The 24,031-nt window shown below is 40.9% G+C and overlaps 1 protein-coding gene across 4 annotated transcripts in view; it reads left to right on the forward strand.

Moving 5' to 3' along the window:
* The window catches only part of LRRC4C (leucine rich repeat containing 4C), a 627,695-nt gene that overhangs the window by 221,236 nt on the left and 382,428 nt on the right, over positions 1–24,031 (forward strand). For 3 of the 4 annotated variants that reach the window (XM_082225097.1, XM_082225099.1, XM_082225094.1), the window contains exon 2: positions 23,941–24,030. The exons of the other annotated variant lie outside the window; for it this stretch is intronic. The gene's annotated coding sequence lies outside the window, so the exon portion shown is untranslated. The remainder of the gene's footprint in view (positions 1–23,940; position 24,031) is intronic. 4 annotated transcript variants of the gene reach the window in all.

The following is a 24,031-nucleotide window of genomic DNA, read 5'->3' on the forward strand; positions in this document are numbered from 1 at the left end:
ACTCCACAAAGAAAGAAACCCGAAAATAAGCTACCTTGATTACCATAACAAGGCAACCTTTCTACTTTCCTCTCTCTCTCTCTCTATATATATATATATATACATACACTTTCCCACCACCTTATTGTTAGTGATTAGAGTGAATGCATAGTTCTCAGAGCCCATTTGAAATGAAATGAATAAATGTTATCAATGCATAAAGAGAGCTGAAAAGATCAGCTATTAATAAATCTGTGCATTGTTATAACTGGGGTATTCAATAGAACAAACCACTACACTTTCTAAAAACCTCAAATATGCCTTTTTACTCTTTTGTGCCTGACCTATAAACAAAAATCCAAAACAAGTGAACAAGCAAGCCCCTTGCACAGCTAGAGCAGTGTTAATGAGTGTCAGTTTCCGATCAGAGGCTTGCTTCGTTGCCTGCCAAGAAACATCAGTTGTCATGGTGATTAGATGCGCTTCTTTATTAGACCAGTTGCCTTTAAATACAGCAGTATATTGCTGGAGGTGGCTTGGATGTGCTCATCTTTCTGCTGCTGGGGAGCAAGAGGTGGGGGCTGCAACATGCTGAATCCTCTAAAGATTATACCAGGTAATGCTCGTTAGCACCACAATGTTCTTGGTCAGCATGTAAAGAGTCCTTTACTTGTGTGCCTCTTTGCAGAGGTCACATTCATACCATACATTTAAAGCACTACGATACCACTTCAATTGGCCATAGCTTCCCCCAAAGAATTCTGGGAGTTTTAATTTGTTAAGGGCACTGAGAATTGTTAGGAGACCCATGGGGCTTGTCAACCTGAGAAGGTAGCCCTGAGAAGGAAAACTCTGGTCCTAAACCTCCACTGCCTTGTGAGATATATTTGGGAGGAAGTAAAATGCTAAGGAGTAAACTCTACACAAATCTGGAGTCCCGAAGACCTTGTATGTATCCTTCCAGCAATGAGTGCTCTTACAACATGCCAGTGATGCGATGACAAGGATCTTGTGCCAATCTGTCTTTGGCAGTTGCAGTCAGCAAGAGTCTTAGTGGAAGTGTTGCTGGTTAGAATAAAAACAATATTTCAGATTCAGTAAGAGCGAATTCTTGAAAGAGATGAGCATTTTTATTTATTTTTTATCTTGCTGGAGGAATATATATTTTGCTAGATTGATTTATTCCAGTCAGAGCCACATGTCTGCTGCAAACACTGGGGCTTTATTAGACTACAGTATAACCACATGTTCCCCTTCAATGTAACATAATCAGAACTCTCCCCTGTGTCTTTTTCTATTGCTCCAGAATTTGACTTGTGTTCCACATCCCCTTTGGGAACCTCTAGTGCTTTCTGTGGAAATGAAGTCTGCAATCGCATAGGAACAATATGGCCTTTACTGCAAGTCGTCGTAATAAGAGCCAATTTCACATTTCATATTAAAGCTTATAAATGAAAAGCATGATTAAAAAGGACACATCAGAAAAAAATGTGCATGCAAATATACTCCCTTGCTAAAGTTTGCCAGGGCATGAAAATGCTGCAAATTGGCCATGCTGCTTTATCAAAATGCTATAATTTCTGAGCATTTTAAGAAATGAAGGACATAGAAAGGCAAAGCTAGGATTTGCTAGCTTAACCTCAAGAGAATCTTAAACAATACCAGTGATAATGTACCTGCTGCCAAGGTTATCAGCAATAAGATCTGGGGAGAGAATAGATGAAAAATGCTATTTTGCACTGCTATCCTATGTATGTTTACTCAGTCTAACTGTGTTCAGTGGAGCTTATTTTGAGGAAAGTGTTCATGGGTTTGCAGCCTTTATCTAAAAGATTCAGCCCCAGTGTTGATGGACATGTGACTAAGGACATAACCCAGGGGTCTATTACTATATCCCCTCCTCTCTACAGTGGTATCCCTTGCTTTTAACCCCACATTGCAGGTTAGTCTGAGAGAGTAGGACACAGCAACCATGCAGTACACTTTGTGTTATGCCCCTCTTGCTGGTGGAGTGGCTGTTCTGAGAAAAAGTCCTGAAGTGTGGTCCATTATTAACATAGTTATCGTGTTGCAGCAAAAATCAGTCTACTTAAATTGTCCTCTCGGATTTCATTCATGATAAATCTAGCAGTGGACTCGTAATCTAGTGAACCGGGTTCGCATCTCCGCTCCTCCACATGCAGCTGCTGGGTGACCCTGGGCTAGTCACACTTCTCTGAAGTCTCTCAGTCTCACTCACCTCACAGAGTGTTTGTTGTGGGGGAGGAAGGGAAAAGGGGATTGTTAGCTGCTTTGAAACTCCTTAGGGTAGTGATAAAGCGGGATAACAAATCCAAACTCCTCCTCCTCCTCCTTTTCTTCTTCTTCTTCTACCTCCTGTTCCACTGCTTTGCATACAGACTGATTGCACATCTGAAAGTCTCTGTCTCTCTCTCTCTCTCTCTCTGAATGATGTATTCAGCCAAGCCATTCTGTTTCTACTAGGACTTCTGTTTTTGCAGTAGAACTTCTCTCCTCTTTCAGCACATATCTGTTTTGGGGTTCCTCTGACAGCAACCCTCGAGCAGATTTGAGGGGGGCATAGGGTGTATGTGAAGAGAAGAAGGAATAGAATTTCCATTGCACAAGTCTTTGACCGATACAACCCTTTCCAAATTTTGCACAGGACGTAAGACCCAAGTAGAGCAGGAATTTGTCTTGACCTTTACTTTCTAGGCATGGGTCTGAGTGGTTTTTCCCTTGCCTTGCTCCTTTGCCAGGGAAAACCTGCTCTTTAGAGAAAACCTGCACATTCCTGTAGTTGAATTGTTCCCCCCAAAGTACCTAGGAGTGGGGAATTATCACTGTGAATTAAAAGAGAGTTTCTGCCAAAAATATCATTTCTGAACCAAAATGTCAAAGAAAATTAGGAGGTTCCATCCCAGACAAAACATCTGAGGAATTGGGAGGAAAGGAAAAGAGTTATTGGATGGGCCCAAACCAAAATTTCAAGGTGAATTTTCAGGTTCTAAGACATTTCAAGGGACGTTGATAAAAGTTGTGGGTTTTTTTTTTTAAAAAAAGAGGGGTGATCTCTGTATGTCTCAGTGTTCCTTGAACTAAGAAGTCTAGGTAGAGCAAAATAAATAAATCATGCCCCATCTCTTTTCTCTCCTTAATAGTACTTCAAGTAATTATCAGGAAGCCATGCAGTCACTGAGCAGATTCTTTCAAATCAGACAGGGAAAGCCACTCAGTGACACAGCTGTCATTTCTTGCATTAATAAAACCTCTTGCTGTTTGCTCAAGAGTGACTGTGCTGGTGTGCATCATAGACACAGTGTGTTGTCATCTACTGCTGCTTCCTTTTTTTGACCAGTGTTACATTGTCCTTGAGTAAGAATGCTTTGCTAGCTGGAAATCCTGAATAGATTCCTAAATTCTACTTCAGGTTTGAATGCTGCATTCCCATCCGCTAGACACCCATTCCCCTTTTGAACCTGCCTGGGTAGTTTCAAAGGAAAATAGGCAGCTGTAAGAACCATGGGTTTTCAAAATTACACCCACTGATTTAACGATTTTTTTTCATGTTTCTATTCTGCCATGGAATCCAAAGCAATATATATGTAGTTCCCAAGATGCAAAAGAGAAGCAATGCTGAAGACAGTAAAGACCAACATTATTTCAAAATGGAATGCTCACACTCTGCAAACAGGAGATGTTACAGACGACACAAGCAAATTAACCTTGTAATGTTAAAGGGGATTGGCTAAGCTAAAATAAATTATCATACATATTTTTTTGGGTGATATTTCTGAATCTGCCATTTGAACTCTGAGACCTTTGAACATACAGCCGGAATGTGCAATTTTCACTTCAATATTTGAATGCTCAATTTTTACTTCAAAATCTGAATGACTTTTTGACATCTTGTGATTGCTTTGATTTCAGGAGGTTTCACATATGAAATCTCATACATTTTCACTTATGAAATCTCCCAAGTTGTCACTGTCAAACACTAATTACCATTGCTTATTATTTATCAGATCAGATGCTGTCAGATACTAAATATGATTGCATGTTATCTGTTGTGGAATATGCATGGGGGGTGTAGACAACTTAATCTGGGAAACATTCCATGAAGACTGAACACATGGTGGGACCCCAAATATATAATTTTGTATTAGATATAAGTGCTCCCTGACACTAACCACAATTGTATTCAATATTGTTCAATATCAACTCCGATATCAAACATGGAAAGGAAATCCTTCAGTGCTAAATTCATATATCAAATATCTATTGACTATTCACCAAATATTTATGCTATCTATCTATCAATCAATCTTTATTACGGTCCAGAGACCCAACAAATCAATACAAATCAATACACAATTCATACAGCCTACCTCCAGGTTAATCAAGCATTTTGTTTAGAATATAGGGCTCATTTGTTCTTGCAACCACCGATAAAAACTTTGCCACTGCTAACGTTCTAGCATTTGTCCGGGGTCTTCCAGTAGGAACCTGACATAGTGAGCCTCTGATTTTCCCTGGAAAGATACCAGCAAGGGTAGTATCAGTTCAGCCCTGGCCTGCTCATATTTTGCACAATGCAACAAAATATGCTTTATGGAATCAATGTCTTGAGCACACGAGCAAAGTCTGTCCTGGTAGGGAAATCCTCTCAACCTGCCATCCAACACTGCAGAAGGAAAGACATTTAGTCTGGCTTTGGTGAAAAGCCTTTGGTAGTTTGGTACTGTCAGGTTTTTGATGTAAGATGTTAACTTAAAGACATACCCATATTGAACTCCTACTGCCAGCGGACTACAGACTGCGTGTGATTGAGTTCGCAAGTCACTGTGTGCATTATCCCATTTATGCTATCAGAGAAGATTGGATATCAAAAGATCAGATATCACACAGAAACCAGGCCATATTTTAATGAGATCAACAAAAGCAGAAGACTGGGAAGAGAAAGACCCTCTCTCCCTCCAAAAAGTTCATTTTTTAGTTTACTATTCAACACACTTTTGCTGGTGGAGAGAGGACATTTAGCCTCAAGCAACAGCATTCAGGAGGAGTCCTTTCTGACCGCTGAATATCTTCAACCTGTCTATGGCAATTTACCATTCCCTCTAAAATCAAAACTGTACATGCTGACACGAGGGTTCTATGATCAGGTATCTCTGTATTATTAGCTTTGACTTAAAAGCAGCTATGTGGATGTTGGCACTCTGAATTGGACTGGAGCAGTGGTGCGCCATTTCCCCAATGTAAATCACCGTTTCCCACAAAGATGCTGTTTGTCATGTTGGGGAAAAATAAAGTTACCCGTCCTGTTACTGTGTTTTCTGCTGCAAGACATATAGCAGCAGGGATCAATTTAATTTGGGACCATGGCATAGAAGAGGAAGAGGAAGAAGAAGAAGAAGAAGAAGAAGAAAAGGATTAAGCACCCCTCTCCTAGCACTGCTGCTCTTATCCAGTTCAGAGCTCACAACGTGGAAGAGATGTGCTTGATTGAGAAGCTGCTGTTAGGGCAGAATGCTGCGGCACAACTGCTGACAGGAGTGAGACCTTATCAGCATGTAACACCTCTGCTCAGAAAGCTGCCCTGGTTGCCAATCAACTACTGGGCCAAGGTCAAGGTGTTACTCTTAGTAGATAAACTCCAGAACAGCTTGGGACCAGTTTACTTGTGAAACTGCCTTACCCCATATATGCCATTGTTAGTTAAAGTTCTTTACATTTGTTTCTTCTATGCATGTACAAAATGCGACAGGCAGGAAATAGGATTGGCTGGCCTTGCCTCCAGCCTCCACATGTTCAAGAGTAAAAGGGGATCACAGAGGTTGAGGGCAGAGCTAGTGAGGGCAAGCCTGCTTCTTTTTCTCCATGGAGTCATATAAAGATGGCTTAAGGGTTGTAAGGGGCCAGAGGATCTGGGGAAGCCCAGCCAGATGGGCGGGGTATAAATAAAAAATTATTATTATTATTATTATTATTATTATTATTATTATTATTATTATTATTATTATTATTATTATTATTCCTATGATTCAGTTGCCTGACCTTGAGCCATTTTGCATATTTTACCCTTCCCAGCCTAATGAGCTCAAATATCTCATTTGGTGTGGTGAGTCTGATGACCTCAAATAGAGATGCTTCAAAGTTGTGTGTGTGTGTGTGTGTGTGTGTGTGTGTGTGTGTGTGGTGTTTTGTTTTGTTTGAAAGGCAACCGACAAGTGAGCGTTGCCCATACCTTCTGCCACGATGCTGGATCTAATGGTCAATCAGCCTGGTAAATCCTTCCTAAAGGACCAGTCCTTGCATTTAAAAGACAACGCCAAGTCTTACTGCATTGTACAGAAGTTTCCTTTTTGTAGAAGTTAAGGGACAAACTTGAATGGCATTACCTACGAGTTAGTTGCTCTGGCATTCCTGCTGCTTAACACAAATAAACTGCTTACATGAGCACTGAAAGGGTGCAGCCAGGGTCAAGAAGCAGTCTGCTGAGGTCCATGGGGTCAATGCAATAAACTGAGACTGCAAAATAATTCAATAGATTACATGCTAGTCCTCTTTCAACATGCTGCTAGCCATTCCCTTAAGGCATGTACTATGGCCTACATTTTTTGAGCTGGAGAATCTGAATTCCAGCTTTGTGTTGCAGTTCCAGGCTATGCAGCAATTACCTATTTACCGTGAACATGTTTGTTGGACTTCATTTTACGACTTTCTTCTGCTGTGATATTTTCCCCCACCTACCAAATATACTAAATATACTAGCAGCATGTGATTTGATGGTTACATCATTGGCTGTCAGTTTACAGCAAACAGTTTTTTAAGTATCTGCTCCTCTATTTTATGGATCAGAGTTCTCTTTATTGTCTTTGACAAACTCCAGATGTAAAATGGCATGTGATTTTTTTATTTTGTTTTAATTATGTTTTTATCATTCCTATGGCTTTCTGCCAGGCTGCAGCCGTCTGCTATCTTTTGCCTGGACCCTCAGGCCAACTTTGGCTCTTGGCCAGATAACTTTGGCCCGGTAATGTTTTGCTTAGAGATGTGGAGAATTTGTCCCCTCTATTTCTCCAGAGTTGTCCGTTGTTCCATTACAAAGTACTGAATTTTCATGGCAACTTTGTAGCTTGTCTCAAATATCCACTGAGTTTCCAGACAACTTCCAGACTTCAGCGCATGCCCAGGTCTGCTTCCTTACTTGTCTTGTGCAGACACTTTCAAAGCATAGCAATAAATACAGTTAGTAATGGAGATCTTTTCCATTATGCTAGAGGCACACACACACACACACACACACACACACACACACACCAAAATCTATCATTTTTCTATTGGGAATATATACATCGCAATCCAGTTTTTCCCAACATGCAGGCCATTTCCATTATAACCATGAAGTAGGGTTGTGTGAAAACATTCCCCCTTATCCCATTCACTTTGTTTAACACTGCATTGCATGTTTGGTCAATTTTCACAGAGTTCTGGTATTTGCTATTGCTCATTGTTCATGATTCAAAGCACTGACTGGCTATTTTGCTTCATGCTGAGCTTATTACTCATCACTTCCCCAATTATAGGAGACAGAGATTCATCTAGCTTTTCTGTGTAATCTGAGCTATTGTCATCAGTTCCTCATTCAAAGCCTAGATCCAGTTAGCTATTGTGCAGTGTCAGGCTATTTCTCATGGTGTCAGGCTATTACTCATCAGTTCCCTATTTAAATGACAGACCCAAATAGCTATTTCATCCCATTCCAGGTTATTGCTTTTCGTTTCTGGTGTCAGCAAAGAATTGACTAGCCAATGTGGGACAGTTTTCCACTGGCAAAGAAATGAGAAATGGGAAGCTGATTTGTTCAGGAGCACCGAGCATGCACCAACACACAAAGAGAAATCTTTATCAGGGAAAATGCAGTCCATAGTACCCTTGATATTGAAATGCATTACTTTTGCTATGTGAATCCTGTTGAAAATAATTTTGCTATGGTGTCTGATCCCTTCTTTACAATAGCTTGTAAAACCACCACCATGTGGATGGGGGGAGGGGGTCATCCCAGTGATAGTTTTAATGCCTCATTCCTTATTCTCAGCTCTGTCAATGACAGGAATGGGATTTTCAATTATCCATATGGGATTTCCAAATGTGAAAGCTATAAATGGAGCTGTCAATAAGTGAAAACAATTTCCAGCAGTATCATGTATTCTGATGCATGTTGAATGTTGCACACATTATTTGATTATTTTTAAATTAAATGTTGCCACTTCCTACCCCAGTGAACCCACCCATCGGGGGAGGGGGCAGTTAAACAATGGCAGCAACTGAAGCAGTATATTAAAAATGGTTCATCTGTACATATGTGTGATGAATATGCTGGATTTAGTTTTAGGAAGGACTGAAGACATTTAGGAAGGAGAGCAGCCATTTTGCATGTAGAAGGATCCAGGTCCACCTCTGGACTCTTATAGTGCTGGTATATATCTATATCTGAAATACTGCAGTCTTTGCTGGTCAGTGTAGATAGTTGTGAGTTAGATGGACCCATGCTCTGATTTACAATGGGCACCTTCTTCTGTCAATAATAATAATAATAATAATAATAATAATAATAATAATAATAATAATAGCAGCTAAATATGTTCTTGAATCATTTAATCGTTATTCTAAAAGCCTAGTTTATAGCCAGATAGTGAAAGAAAATGATGAAAATGAAACCTGATATATTACAGGCACACTTGTCAATTTCTAGAATCACTGTGGCTATGATATGCTTGCTACAATATAATTCATCTATAATTAAGCAATATGAGTCTACTTTCTTGACATGTTTAATGGTACTGGAGGAGGTAATGCACTGCACATGCATTTTGCAAATTGTTTGGGTTGAATTTTTACACAAAGACATTTTGGCAGATACTGGAAATGCCTTCAACAGCACTGATAGTCATTAGATTGTTGAACACTTGCACTTAAGGCAAGTGATGTTCTACAGTGTGGATTAAAGACCAGGACAAAACACTGGAGGGATGAGGGAAGAAAAACTGTGAGCTGGCACAATGAGAGCATGTCCACATCGTGAACTAATAGGTTTTCCCTGTTATAGGAAACGTATGCATGATTGCCAACTTCTCTGATTCCCTTCTGAGTCCTGAAAGTTCTTAAAGCACCAGTTGCTGAATCTGCAAGTTGAGAAGGAACACTTTCAGAAAGTTCAGGTCCCAACACTGATGTTGTGATGTGACAGCCTAGTTGCTGCTGCTTACCTGGAAGGAGAGGGGGAGGGGGAAGCAAAGGGGAGATTAGTCCAGTAGAAACACAGCAGCAGCAGCACTGGATTGGGTCTGAGGGGGGAATTGGACTGCACTGACCTGATTGCCACCTTGATCTCTTCCTCTCTTCCTCCCAGTAAGCAGCCAGGAGTGACTCAGCTGCTAGGAGATGCCACACCAACTGCTACTGGATATGAACATTAAGTGGATTTCTTTTCTTTTATAACATAGTTATCAGTTTACCCCTACTTACATTGAATCTCATTTTCATTTTGTTGCCAATTCACCCACTTGACAACAATCATAATTTGAATGTCTCTCAAAACTGAATAAGCAACAAATTGACACTTTTTACAGGGTGTGGCATTTTCAGTATCCTGATTAACTGGGCCTACCTACTTGGTTAACTCACTGCTTAACCCTTAGCCCAGCTAATTTATGAACAAGTTACATAGTACTGGTTTCATAGCAGAGCCATAGGGAGCTCTACAGTGCTCCTACCCTCTGCTTACTGTTGTTAAACAAATTAACAAACCAAAAAACCAGATGGGGCCCTTATAAATGGTGCTGAATTACAAATCCCATCAATCTCCGCCAGAATGGTCAATAGTCATGGATGATGGGAGTTGCAGTACAACATCTCAAGAGCCACATATCACCTGTCTGCATTATAGGACAATGCATTATAGGACAACGCAGTCACTGCAACATTTCCATAAGTGCCTTTGGAGAAAAGTTTTTTTCTGAAAAGGTGGAGGGGAGTTCAAGAATATATGTGATATGAATAGATAATTGTACAAGTCATTCTTCCCAGGAACCTTTTCCAGCTTCCTGGTGGGTGTCAATTTGCCTGGTTCCCATCCTCCATCAGCTTTGGTCCAACATTATATTCTAAAGGCATTAAAAATCCAAACAATTTCTCTCCCTCATAAAGACTGTTATAACAGGTATTTCAAGGCACGTACAAATTCACAGCTATGTTTCTAGGCATGCTAAGGAGAAAGCTGTCCTGTTAGGTTCCTCAGCTAACAGCTTCAGCTGGGACTTTGCAAGGCTCATCCTCTCTACTGCAAGCTGTGTAGCAGCAAGATGCCAGTGACAATGTGTGCTATGTACAAAGGGGGTCAATGGGATTAGCAGAAGCAAACAAGGAAGGCTGTGATGTACAACAGAGAGGGAAAGGGACAATCTGGTTTCTCTGTCACAGCTGCCCTGGTTGGACTGAACTAACTTTCAGGGCGGGGGGGGGGAAGGACTACCAACATTACTCACAGTGTAGATAGGTAGTTGCCTTACACTAAGTCAGGCCCTTGGTTCATCTGTCATCCTGGAGAGAATCAGGATTGAAATTGGGACTTTTTGTATGCAAAGCATGTACTTTGGGGAGAAATACATTTAAATATGGACAAACTTCCAGGAGAAGGTTGTGTGGAGTGGAGGTTAAAAGGCAAATACTGTGGAAATATGGCCAATTGAACTGCAGACTGGAAAGAAAATGAAAGAAAATGAAATTGACAGATTCATCGATCCCTGGCAAGGGGGAGAGGGATCTGGGTCTTGTTGTGTTATAACATCCATATTTTTAAAATGCAGCAATTCAAGTTTTAGGGTAGAGGATGTTTTTTTATCTGAGAATAAATGGGGTTCTAAAAACTGAACTGTTTTCCTCAAGCTAGAAAATACGCTCAGTTCTATTGAACCCAGCTTCAAGCCTGTTTGAACTGTCGAACAGCAGTACTAGAAAATAACATTTCCCAGCACTCCTTACATTTGGCATGTGCCAGTGCCAGAGCAGCAGCAAGAAAAAAAAAAAAAAAAGAGAGAGAGAGAGAGAGAGAGAGAGAGAGAGAGAGAGAGAGATGGGAAAGGATTTGGTATGTATCTGTGTGTTTGCGTGTGGATCAGCAGGAGGGTGGAAAGAAGGGTGAAGGGAAAGCTCACTTTTGCTATGGCCTGGACTTTAATTTGAGTTAGAGAAGAACTTTCAGAGTTTTAATGCTTGCATTACAAACCTGCTTGGATTTGCAATTTCTGAATTAGGCTCAGCTAATGTTCAAATCCAGCGCTCCTCCTAGTGCATGTATATTATGTTTGGGACTCAAATCCATCTGGTTCTTTGACAGATACTCCTCCTCTTTCTTTCTCTATCATCATTTATCTTTCATTTTCAAACCAAGGTATTACAGGTTAAATATAGTGGATAGTTTTTGTTTTGTTTTGTTTCACCAACACCACTTCCCCTCTCAATCCCCAAATGTGTAATTGCATTTAAATATCAAGTATCTGCTTAGATAATATGCATTGTCTGTATTGTCTGGTAAGGACAGCATCTTTTACATTCCTGTTTGTTTTTTTATTTTGTACAGAAAGGAGTTAGATTTATGGGGTGGTAATTGCTGTCATAATGGAGTATTGCAGAGAGGAATGCCTGGAGAAGGCATTTGCATTTGTAATGCTGATCCAGCAAGAGGGTGTTTTGTTTTGTTTTTCAGTTCAAGGGCTCAGCCTGAAGGCAACACAGAGCAGCTGAGGGTGAGTGGGGGAAACAAACCAAACCAGACGTTAGATAAGTTCAGAGTGAAGACATGGCACAAGAAAGATAACCTAAACGTCAGACAAAGGAATGTGTTAAGTGGTGTGATAGGAATTGTATGGTCTTAGATATATGGTAATGTTCATAACTGCACATACATAGATCAACACAGGAAGACCAACCTGGAACCATTTTGATTCCTAAACTGACCAAATCCTTTCTCTGCAAGGTTAAACTGGAAAAGCCTCCCCATTGTCTCTTTCCTCACAAATCCTGTCTCAAGGATATGTCTGTTTGAATAAGGTGTGAGCCTGTGACCTGGCCCAGGAAATAAGTATTTTACCACTACAAAAGAAAGGCCAGGCTCCCCAGGCAATCCAATCAAGTAACTTGCCAGACAGGAGATAAACTGTGACAGGAGAAAAACAACATTTAAATTTCTGTGATGTAGGTGGGATGTATCTGAGGGGTGGTCTTAGGTTACACCCCTTCTGTGATGTATGCATAATGTTTCTGGGGGTGGTCTTGATCTATAGAATGGGAATTTCAAAAGTCTTTATAAGCCATTGCACAGCATTTTGGGGGGTCCTCTTCCTCTCCTGCGTGTGAGGGGAGCACCCTGTTGCAACAGATCTATAAAGATCCTGCTTACTGGCTGTTTTACTTCTCAATATTCTCTGGTTGGCCTGTTATTTTCTCCTACCAATAGGGAACCTATGTAGGGACTCTATATGGGCTCTTAGATACCCCATAAGGGAAAAGGGCATATTTTTTATTTACAACAGTGGATTGATCATGAACCATGAGTGAGCCATGAAATAGCCATACCTTTCTGCAAGGGTGACAATGAACCATATTCACAATGTTCAATTTTATTATTATTATTATGAGACATAATTTTAACAGTGGAAGGAAGCAAATGGCTATCTTTTGCTCCAAACCCTTTGATTACCATACAATTGTGTTTTTGCCTTTGATAGTAGTCTGACTGACAGACCCAAAGTTTGCAAGCATGATAAACGGGAGGAATGTTTGGGGACAGGGGTTTCAATTCTGTGTCAGGAAATCTTTCCTCAAGCTGTAAGTCAGGCTGTTGTTAAAAAACAGAGGGCCAGGGGAAAAAATATCCCAAACTCCCCCATAGTGACCTGTCCAACAACGGTCCCCATCCAGCTAGAATTGTCTGTGTTAGACGTCTTAGGTCTAGAATCTGAGCTTTTGTAGTGCTGGTGCAGAGCTATTACCGTATTGGCCCGAATATAAGGGGCACCTTTAAAATTCAAGGGGGGGGGGGAGAGAGAGACAATACCCGAATATAAGCCAATCCCTTAAAATTATGCAGGCACTCACACCTGTTCCATTTTGCAATATGTCTGTTTCAGCAGCGATAAGGTAAAAAAAAAGCCCCAATTTTGTATGGTTGCAAATTTAAGCCACACTTTAGGCCATGGTCAGAATTTGGAAAAAAAGTATGGCTTATATTCAGGCCAGTACTGTTGGAAAAATGCCCTGGGGGTGCCTGCAAGACCCCGAATCTCTGAGCATCCTCCAGTATGCGCAGCTCTGGAAAAGGCATCTCCCTTCTCTTCCAGTGCGCTTCCTAGCAACATATACCATCTGGTATATGCACACTAATCTTCTGGCATACAACAGCAAGAAGACTGAGACATGGTAGAGCTAATCTACTATTTATTTACACACTATGCACATACAAAAGCATAATGGCGTCCATTCTCTCCAGCTCCAAGAGAACAAACAGAAAGAAATAAAAGTGAAAGTAAAGTGTAACAGTAACCTCAGCGGAAGAGATAAGATGGTCTTCATTTCCCAGATTCATCCCAGACAGGCATGTGATTTACAACAATCTCACCTGCAACATCGGAGGAGTGAAATTGCTAACAAATACGGTATTACTGATGCTTTGAAGAGTGGTAGAGCCACCAGCACATCCACATTCAAGCCACTCATGACAGCAGCCATGGAGGTGGAGGGCAGGCAGACTGGACCCAGGGATGGAGCCTGACACCAGCTGGAACTCACTGTGAAAGCGGCTCAGCATCCGTCAGTCCTGTCCTACCTTCAGAACACTCCATTTTGAGACATCAGGAAAGACCAGGCTCAATCCAGGGCATCTCCAGAATTGATGCCCTGGACTGGGAGATAACCCTCTCTAAAATCCCAAAGAGCTGTTGCCAGTTAGTGTAGGCAACACTGTGCTAGATGAGTCAAAGGCACTGGTGGAGGAAGAGGCGTGTGGGGGGAGCACACCGCCCCTGGCAGCGTGATCCTGGTGGGGTGCCATCGCGGCTGCCCCTCCCCACCTGCGGTGGGTGCCACGCCCCTGCAGACCGCACGCCATGCCCCAGGATGTGCAACATGCCCCTGCGGGCAGCACGCCCTGCCCCCGGGATATGTGCCCCACCTCCGGGACGTGCGCCAGCCCTGCCCCTGCCTGCTCTCCGCCCCCCGATGTTGGAGCATGAAGCTCCACCACTGGTCAAAATGCAGCTTCTTCACTAAAATCCCACCCATGAGAATTTGTCAAAATTTCCTCACCCCTTTGACAATGTTCACCACGTTTTCATTCCTTATTATGTAATGGAGAATGGACCAAAAAAAATCATTGTTTTGTGGAAGGGGGAATCAACACAACATTGCTGAAAATGTCCTGCTTGTCTTCTACAAACTGCCCCCTCTTTTCCTCCCTGAATTTTCATTAAAATCTCATCTTTTTTCAAGGACTTTCGCCTGTAATTGTTCTGTCAATGTCTTACATTTGTGTAATAAAATATCCTGATTAAAATGCAAGCAAGCAAGCAAGCAAGCAAACAAACAAAACCCGCCACCCTGTTCTATAACTTGATGGACATCTGAAATGCTTTTTTAAAAAGATCATGGTGACATAGAAAGATGGGACGTTTCCCCATAGAACATCCTGTAATCTTGAAATGTTCCTCTATTCATGTTATCTTTCTAAATTAGATTATACATTATTTAGGCGAAAGCCTACATCTTTTTCTGAAGGCCTGTGCTTTTCTCACAATGCTTCTTCATTAACATCTTCGTTGCACTCTGCTTCTGGAAAGGGTGGCTGAGTAAATAATACTTACTGCTTGCATATTTAGTCTGGGACTTTGAAGTTATTTTTCACATTAAAAAGACATACAGGATGAAATCAACCAAGTTATTTAAAATGATGAATGTCTATTTGATCAAGAATGACTAATCATCCTTAATCACTCAATTATTAATGATTCATGATTTTAGTCATTCCTAATCAAACCATTAATTATGTTTCATTTTTCCCCATTGTGTTGGGTGGTTGTGCGTGTTTTCTTTGATGTATGTAGTGCATTTATTTATTTGATTGATAGACAACTTGCTCATCCCAAGTGCTTACAGAACTATGTAAGATTTTGCACTGAGAACCGGGGCGGGGGGGGGGATACCCTTCCATTTGTTTTTCTTGGGCAGAGTAAGAGTATGTGGCCAAAGTATCCTTCCTTTCTTCTACAACCACCTGCCTCGTCTTGCAATCTTAATTGAGGACTCTTCCCTAGGTCCCCCCACCTAATGAAATGAGATGCATGGTTTCTATGGGGAGGGCCTTTTTGGTGGTGGCACCCCATTTGTGGAATGCCCTCCCCAAAATGCTCACTTGGTGCCTATTGGATGGCCTTTAAGTGCCAGGTAAATAATTTTGTTATTGTTCCGTGAATCATAGTGGGTACATCTAAATGGTGTGTTAGAGTTTAGCTTGAATGCTTTCTCATTCTTTGTTGGTTTTATGTTGCATTTAAATTGTTTTAGCTGCTATTGCTTTAGATGCTTACGTTGGTTTGTTGCTGCTGTGATTTTTATGGCTGTTTTAATGCTTTTACCGTGCGAGATTTTGAACAACATTTGTATATATATATTTAGTGTTTCTGTAAACTGCCCAGAAAACTAAGCTGTATGGGGAGTATACAAATAGAATAACTAACTAACCCTGCAATCTTATGGCTCTGGAAGGCTGCCCCAGGGGCTGTAGGAAGCATCTGATCTCACTTGCTGAAGAAGAGAGAGATCTGACCTCAGAAAGGTTGATCCAGCTTCAGAGAGGTTTATCTGCCCACATGAAAGCCTCCATGGCCCTTTGCCCTGCCCAAATTAGGCCTTTGCCTGCAGATGTTGGAGCCAAAATCAGGCATGCTGGAGGTGAATTAATCAGAAGGAGCCATAGCTCTCCCAGTTCCTCGACATGCCTCCAAGCCAGGGAGGAAACTGTGAGCCTTGCATTCAATATGCTGAATTTCCTTTCCAGTGTTCCCAATGGCAGGGGAATAGTTTGGGGGGGGGGACCTTTAAAAAAAATAAATATGGAGGAGTGTGGTGGTGCCTATCTATCCCTTATTTCAGAACTTTGGCTATTACAGTTCAGTGTAGAATCACAGACATGTACAGTCAGAAGGGATCCCAAGGGCAACCTAGTCCAATCTCCTGCAATGCAGGAATCACAGCTAAATCACAACAGTTTTTGTGATGTTGTGATTTTGTGACTTCCAACCCTGCTTCCATGTACTGGGCTGTACCTTTCGGACTGCACCCCCAATGAATCTGTGACAAAGAAAGGGAAAAAAGATTTAGATGGTTTATGGAATCTCGTGCCATGTTCCAGGTCAGAATGATGTATACATGGACCAGGCATCCATATGTATATCTCTTGTTGGACTGTCCTGTGCAGGCACAAAAGACTGGTGCCAGATGATCTTCCCACTTCCTACAGCTACAGAGCTGTGTGTGCCATTTAGTTTGATTATACAGTAGTCCCAATTAGATGTTCAGGGCTGTTGACATCAGTGATCAATATATCCTGCCCCCTTTCTTTCTTTCCTTCAGTCATGGTGTTCTGCTTTACATATAACAGTCATAACTTTCAGTCCTATATTTAGCATTCATACTATATCCAAAAGAGGGGCACGGGTGGCGCTTTGGGTTAAACCACAGAGCCTAGGGCTTGCCGATCAGAAGGTTGGTGGTTTGAATCCCCGTGACGGGTTGAGCTCCTGTTGCTCTATCCTAGCTCCTGCCAACCTAGCAGTTCGAAAGCACAAAGTGTAAATAGGTACCGCTCCAGCGGGAAGGTAAACAGCGTTTCCGTGTGCTGGTCTGGTTCGCCAGAAGCAGCTTGGTTATGCTGGCCACATGACTTGGAAGCTGTACGCTGGCTCCCTCAATAAAGCGAGATGAGCGCCGCAACTCCAGAGTCGGTCACGACTGGACCTAATGGTCAGGGGTCCCTTTACCTTTTACCATATCCAAAAATATTTTAATATTTCTAATTGATAATGTTAACGTTTGTTTTATTTTATTTTCAGGAAACTACTTCAAGGTTTTGTTTACAATCAAGTGGTTTATAAATGTTGTTAAATAAATGAATTAAAACACCTTCCTTTCTCCTTTATTTTTTAGCATTTTATCACAATGGGATGCAAATATGGATGTAAAAATACAGCCAATACATTTGTTATAATACTTTTCTTCATATTATAGCTGGCAGATAGTTCAAATAAAGGTTTCTACTGATGCAAAAATTTAATACATTAAATTAGATCAAAAGTATGTTTGCTTGACTAAGACAAGGTATGTTGAATACATCCAGTGAGATAAAGAAGATGCAAGAGATGAGAATTTCATCAAAACAAATTTGCCTGATTCAAATGAGTATTTGCTTAAGCTTTGTGGTACTCCTAAGGCAGCTGTTTTGCCTGCCTTATACTTGGAAGTACAGCAAGCTAAATCCATGCCATTATTCCTAGTAGCACCTTTTGCATCTAAGGTGTCAAGCTAGGCAAATTGTCCTTCAGCTGAGATGCTTTCTAGAGCTGGGATTTAGTAACAGAAATCCTGGCTGTCTGGAGCTTCATGCTGGCTTGCTCCCATGTTTAAAAGAAGGTTGAAAATATTTGTATAACAAACAACGGAGACATGGGCTGTGTGAACAATCAATCATGCATATGTCAAAGCCACCGGCAGGGTCTTCTGAAAACAATCTGCACTTTTTTATTGAAGGGTTTAAGAAAGATTACACAGCAACCAACACGCCATCAAAGCTTCAAGAACAAATCAATGTATGGCTTACCTCCCAAGGTCTGTCCCCAGGTTTTATTGTAACTGACAATGGAAGTGATGCCGTAAAATACCATGCATTGTTGCTTCCTTGCTGTTCCCACATGACGTTCTTTATCCTTGACATGCTGCATCACTCAAATCAATGGAGGGTGACATTGAGGCCCCTCAGATCACTCCTTCCATGAGTCTAAGCTCCCTCACCCACCCATTGCTGTCACAGAGCTTGCACCCATGAATCATTTTTGTGACTTAATTTTAAAACAGCAATTTGCTTTATTTTCTCAAGGATATCAAAAGCGGTGTAGCCTCATTTATCTGATTCACACAGGGAACATCCATAACATTAGAGGTTATGCAAGTATGAAGGCTATTTGCATACAGCTCGTCCTTCCCTTCTCCAGCCACTAAGACAGCTAGAGACTGAGAGCAGCCTATCTTACATATTCCAATGTAACTTTGAAGGCATGTGTGAAACTCCTGGGACTTTCCCCCCTTACAGGCTTAAGGCAGCCTGGGCCTTATCCCTCAACAAGTACCAGGTGTTTAACTGGAAGGAGGAAATTAAATTTACTGGGCTAGATTTGAGTCATAGTTTTGTCTCTTGACATAAACAATGACTAAGTTAAATTATTTCCGCAGGACTAATGCACAACTTACTTAGGCTAGAATTCTAGCCCCTTGATGGCTGGGCATGGGTTAGTATGCTGCTCAATCCCCTGCCTAGTAGCACCTTAGAGACCAACTAAGTTTGTTCTTGGTATGAGCTTTTGTGTGCATGCACTTCTTCTGAAGAAGTGTCCATGCACATGAAAGCTCATACCAAGAACAAACTTAGCTGGTCTCAAAGGTTCTACAGGACAATTCTTTTTATTTATATATATATATTTCTACTGCGTCAGACCAACACGGCTACCTACCTGAATCTAGTCCCCTGTCTGTTGGCAGAGAAAAGCACTGCTGGTGTGCTGTGATGGGTGGAAGGGGTGGGGGTCTCCAGTATAGCTTAAGGTTACCAGACGTCCCTGTTGCCTGGGGAGAGTCCCCGGATTTATACATACAAAATCCACTGAAGTTGAAAACTGTCCCCAGATTCATTGAAAAAAATCTGGTAACCTTGTAGCTCAACCGCCACCCATCTGGGCAGGAAGTTACCATTGGCAGGTCTCCCACTGGTAGTAACCAGTGTAAAGCCACAGAATTTCTGAGGGCCTTTTGACAGTTCCCTCACTGTGAGAAGTGAAGTTACAGGAAACCAGGCAGAGGACCTTCTTGGTTGTGGCACCTGCCCTGTGGAACACATTCCCATCAGATGTCAAACAGATAAACAACTATACAACTTTCTGAAGACATCTGAAGGCCGCCCTGTATCAGGAGGTATTTACTGTTTGACAGTTTGCTGTGCATTTGTTATGCTGGAAGCCGCCTAGATTGGCTGGGACAAATATTACAAGTAATATATTTTATTTTATTATTATTATTATTTCAGGGCAGAGGAAAATGGTAAACAAGAAAGCTGTCTCCTAGCAGCTGGAGCCAGTAGGGGGATTTGGATATGACAGGAGCACTGCTGCTCTGCTATTCTCCAGCTAGGATTGCTGTGCCCATCTGTATTCAATATTTTACTTTCTGCTATATTATGGGTTGTTATGTACAATGAGACAATGAGCTGGTAATATGGCTTGCTATGAACTCAAATAAAAAGGGTACAGTAAAGCTTTAATTATCTCAGCATAGGAGACAGCAAAATATATTCATCACTTGGAAATCTCATTTTTTATATCTACCTACCTACCTCTCTCATTTGCTGCAGGAAGCTCAAGATGGGCAAACACTGGAGCTTTATCATGTTGTCTTCACATGACTAAATTGGGTCTATTGGTTCAAGTCCACTATTAGATAGCCAAACAGACAGACACAAATAGAATTTAGTTTCAGTTGCTAAAGGTGTTACTTAAAATGCTTTATTCAAAAAGCATTACCAAGGCAAATGCAGCTTCTAATATTTGAACCCAGTCCCCAGTTTTGATTATTTAATTTCTCTTCTTTTCACTTGATTTGTGATCTTTGGCTTGTGTCTGAGAACAAAAAAGAAAAAGAAAGAAATACAGCCTTGTTAGTCTAAGCAAATCTTTTACAAGTTCCCTATTTGCCAAAAAAAAGGATTGCAGAATCATGTTTTCAGTGACAGCTCAAATCAAAGCCCACAAAGTATATTTCCCAAGATGCACCTGATTCTGCTGTTCTGATGTATTTCAATCACTTATCTCTGGAGAACTGTCTTTTTTCCTCTTGACAAATTAGGTAACTTGACAAAATTGATTTAAGATCTCTGCTGAGTACTTCCCATGAGACATTCCTGTTAAATTTAGGAGACTCTTGGCTGATTCAGGCCCAGGAATTGTCCGTAAATGAGCTGGTTTGTTTTCAAGTGTGCATACTGAGACTCTCCCTCACACAGGAATTTGTGCTTTTTAAAATACTGAAGAAAAATAGATACTGAAGAAGGAGAATGCTCAGTATTTTGCTGATAGATGAATGACATAGTGTGTGTGGCATTTTCAGTCCCCAGTGCTATGTGGAGGATATTGTGGAGGATACAAAATATTGTCCAGACTTCCAACACTCGTGTGTGTGTGTGTGTGTGTGTGTGTGTGTGTGTGAATCTCTTAAGAAAGAATCCCCAACTCTGAGAAACTGTTTGTACCCTGCATCTGTTTGGTCACATGGCCCTCCATATGTCTTAACCTACAAATAGGATGGAGTATTTTGAGAGGCTGCACACACCTCTAGGTCGAATTGATATATTTATATTTTATAGGTGATAAATTTCACTGATTTAAGAGAAGGTTTCTGTTTATTGTTGCTGTTGTTGTTGCTGCTGCTGTTGTTACATCAGTGTGCAGGGTACTTTGCAGAGTAAAGAAGGCTGGATTGTAGGCCCCTAAAGTGGAAGTGGAGACAGGTGTAAACAGCTTTGACGAAAAGGTCAGCTTTGAGGGGATTTGAAGTAAAAGAGGTGGCATCACACATTGTGGAAGGTACTACAGCAGGGGGGGGACGTATATCTTGCAATATAATGTTGTTGGTTTTGTTGTTGTTGAAGACATGTTTACCTCACTTTTGGTTGGAATCCATGACCCAAGTTTGGGGCAAGTAGTCTTTGGTGAGAGAACCCCAGCAGAGATATAACATTAACAAAAGACATGGTGAACCATTTCCCCCCTGACTTATTTGGAAGGCATTTGGATTGAATTGATGTGGAAAAGCTGAAGGTTCAATGTTATATGGTTCAGTTTAGCATGGTGAGCTAGTATGCTAAAGTGCTAGTGAATCTCTCCGTCTGCTTGTATTTTCACAAGGTTTACTTCTAAAACCAGAATAGCGATATTATAATAGAGTAGATCATGGTGTACCGGCATCTCTTCAAGTTTATGTAGCTAGTGTGTCTGTGCTTGTCTTGTGTCATGAGACAATAAACACTTTAGATTCTAACCTGAAGTGAATGGGTAAGGAGTTTTCTTAACCAGGAACTCTGGAGAAAGCAGGAAAACTCTGGTGTTCTGCTGAAGACACTGCTGCAGCTGTGCATGCTTTTCTGATCACACTGACTGAAATGTAGAGTAGTACCAACAACAGGCCAACTGACGTCTACAACTCAAAACAAGGTGGTCACCAGGCTTCATTTTTCACATCTGAGGCAACACTTATCCACACCGTTTACAAAATGTGCTTGGGAGCCACAGTGTAGCTTAGTCTTCTGGATGAGATGTAAAACCAGACTAATTGTGGTAGTTACAAACCTCATTAGTCATTATGTTCTTCATGAAACAGCAGAGGGCTTTGCCATTGTGTTCTGACCAAATGTCAACATTAGCACTTGTGTTCCGACTCCATAAATAACTGCTTAATGTTTAATTTGAAAAAGTGTTATTTGCTTCACTGCTTAGACCATAGAGCAAAGTTGATAGATTAAGTTAAACTTCATCTATCTAAAAATGGCTGTACTTCAAGCTTGGATGACATTCTTAATGTAGATGAAGCAGGGATGGGCAGGGGACAATGGGAATTTCAACTGACCAACAGACCTTGCCCAGAATAAGTTTGGCTGCTATTTTGCCCAAGATCATTCCATTTCAGCTTCTCATTTAAAGCCTGGGTCCCATTTGGCCAGTCTCCTTTTCTTTTACAAGCTTCCTAGCCTCACAGGACAAAGCCCCAGTTATGGTTTCTGGGTTCCTGAAATACTGATTTCTATGAAGGGTGCCTTCCTCACTATTGGCTCTCTGAGCCATTACCAGCCCTTCAATCATCAGTATATCTGTCACTTTGCACAATGGCTGCTCCACATTACTTGCAACTAGGTGTTCCTTCTGTCAATTTAGGATCAGGAGAGATTGGCTGGGTTCTCATTGTGGCCACATTCACACCATACATTCACACAAGAGTTCCTTGTGAAGAGGGATTGATAGTTAAACAGTGCTGAGAATTGTAGCTTTGTGAGGAAAATGTTGGTCTCCCAACAACTCTCAGCATCCTTATTCCCATTGAAATTGCAATGGTACCTCAGTTTTCAGATGTCTCCATTGCCAAATGTTTCGGTTTTTGAACATTCCTCAGAAGTTGAATGGCTTCCACTGCATGAATCTGTTGTTTTTCACAATTTTCTCTATTGAATTGGCAGGCCACCCTTTGCTCATCGGTTTTCTAATGTTTCGGAAGTTGAACAGTCTTCCTGAATGGATGATGTTTGAAAACCGAGGTAGTTACTAAATTGTCCCATTGATTTCATTGGTGAGACTAAAGCTCCATACTTTATCTGCTTAGAGTAGACACAACCTACTAATTTACTAAGTCTGAAGTGAGTTCAGTGGGATCATTATTACTATTATTATCATATGCACATGCTACTTAATGCAAAAATATGTAAACATTAAAATATGAACAACATACTTAAAACTAAAAACAAAATACTAAAACATTTATAAACATCTATAAATAAAACATGTGATAAACAAACCAGTTAAAATAGTACAAGAATTAAAACAGGACCCGTAGGCCAAAAGATCAAGGGAATGCTATCAGAATGCTAATACAGGTGGGGCCTCACTTATTTCAGCAGGGAGTCTAAGAATGACAAAGTATGAATCCAACCCATTATTCCTTGCTGGCTGCAAAAATGCAGGAGATTATGCCTTCACAAATACACAGATATAGAATGTCATATGCATTGCTCCATGAAAAGCAGGAAAATAGCAATGCTGTATCATATCAGCTCCTCTCACTTCATGAAGATATACATGTTGACACCAGTATCTTTTCAAGTACTCAAGTCTTTGTGCAAAAAGAGGGACTTTATTCAATTACCTATCATACTATCTTTCTGTTCATAGTTATTCTTATTAGTATTCTTGATGAGCTTTGAATCACTGAAGCAATTAAAATATATTAATATATCCCACTTTCTTAGGGAAATGATCAGATTTTAGTACTGGTCTTTTTTTTTAAAAAAAGTATTAAATAACCTGAAGTTTTTCACTGATGACACTAGACTATTTCCTTGATTTTCTTTATGAAAGCACTTAGTCATTCACACTATGACTTGAGTTAACAGAAGAGTTTTGGTCTGTGCCCTACGAGGGAAGGCAATTTTTGCCCATTTCCCTCTGCAACCCCCATGCCGTCTTTCACCCTCTTCTGGAAAGTTCCCCAGCTCTCAGGTGCTCAGGCTGGGTGGGGCCACTGGGAGTGCAGTGGGGAGAGTATTTGACAAAAGTTCCCGCTTCTCTTTTCCCATTTGTGGACACATCCATTGGATCAAAAGCCCTTCCATGAATATTAGGGCATCAGTAGAAGCCCACTCATTTTTTGTAACTTGGTGTCTTAAGAATTCTGTTTTTGTTTGCTTGTTTGCTTACCTTTTAGTTCTTGGGGTGCCATCTAATGAACATTCAGGCTCCACAGAAATTAGTGAAGCATGCAAAGATCTTTTATAAGACAATTTAAGTCTATTTAACTTTTGGCTTTTCTTCTTCTCTTCAGAAATGAATTTCTCTCATACAAAAGATCATGATGGCTTAAAGATATGGAGGCCAAAGAAGATGTCATTTGACTGGATATGCTGAATATTGTG

Source organism: Podarcis vaucheri (assembly GCF_965113315.1).
Source record: "Podarcis vaucheri genome assembly, chromosome: 1".
NCBI classification, from domain to species: domain Eukaryota; kingdom Metazoa; phylum Chordata; class Lepidosauria; order Squamata; family Lacertidae; genus Podarcis; species Podarcis vaucheri.